We start from the raw sequence: 986 nt of genomic DNA on the forward strand, positions 1-986 counted from the left end.
AAGAGCGGCCTGTGTCCTCATGATTTCAATGGAAAATGAGCTCGGTCACAGCAGGATCTTATAAAGCCTTGTAGTTGAGACTCAGGCTGGGGGAGGGGAGTCAAATCCAAGTTCCACCACATCACAGCTGTGGGACCTTTACGATTCTGTGCCTCAGTTTGCCCCGCTGTAAAATGCTGCTAATAGTAACATGGGAGAATTAAATGAGAAAATGTATCTAAAGCAATTAGCCCAGGGCCTGACATATAGTACACATGCAACAAATACTTGAATATAAACATGCCACCGTTTACTAAGGTACCACAGGTTCTCATTTCATCCTTATTCTGGCAGATTCTATACTTTGCCCATTTTACAGGTGAGGAAACTGAGGCTAGGGGAAGGTAAGGAACCAGCCCAAGGCTACAGAGCTGGGAAGTGACAGACACCCAGGTCAGTCTGAACCTCAAACCAGGGACAATAATGCCGCAGGCCATTCCAAATGCTCTGGGGCAGGGGGTGGGGGTGTGGGCGGTTTTACAGCACTCGGGTGTGATGGTGGGATTCTGTATCCCCTGGGCCTGGCATGGCTCCTAGCTGACCCGCGTGCTTAAATCTGGGAAAGAGCCAATTTCCCAGTCTGTCCCAGAGCCCACGCGTCCACGTACGCCCCCTCCTACCCCGTCCCAGGGTGTTAAAGGGCAGCGTTCAAAGCGGGGGTATAGTTGCTCCCGAGAACCTGAGGGAGAAGGGGAGTTAGAGACCAGGCCGACCACAGCCCACAGAAAACCGGTCCGGCTGCCTTACCCTTTCCGAAGCGGGGACCTAGCCTCTAACCCCGTCCGTCGCCAGACAAAAGTTTCCCCTGTTCTGGAGTAGAGGAGGGGGAGGGGGCATTCCTCGAGAGTGACATTATCCGTGACCTACAGCTGCCGCGCTGCCCTCACCGGCACCCCGGCCTGCCCCCGGCCCCCGCCAGCTCCCCCACCCCTTTGTCTTCCCACCCG

The 986-nt window shown here is 55.0% G+C and overlaps 1 protein-coding gene across 1 annotated transcript in view; it reads right to left on the reverse strand.

Annotated features, from left to right (window-relative positions):
* Positions 1 to 986, reverse strand: part of NDST1 (N-deacetylase and N-sulfotransferase 1) — a 67,274-nt gene that overhangs the window by 65,493 nt on the left and 795 nt on the right. The window contains exon 2 of the mRNA XM_007448047.1: positions 660 to 718. The gene's annotated coding sequence lies outside the window, so the exon portion shown is untranslated. The remainder of the gene's footprint in view (positions 1 to 659; positions 719 to 986) is intronic.

Source organism: Lipotes vexillifer, unplaced genomic scaffold (genome assembly GCF_000442215.2).
Source record: "Lipotes vexillifer unplaced genomic scaffold, Lipotes_vexillifer_v1.1 scaffold121, whole genome shotgun sequence".
In the NCBI taxonomy this organism is placed as follows: domain Eukaryota; kingdom Metazoa; phylum Chordata; class Mammalia; order Artiodactyla; family Lipotidae; genus Lipotes; species Lipotes vexillifer.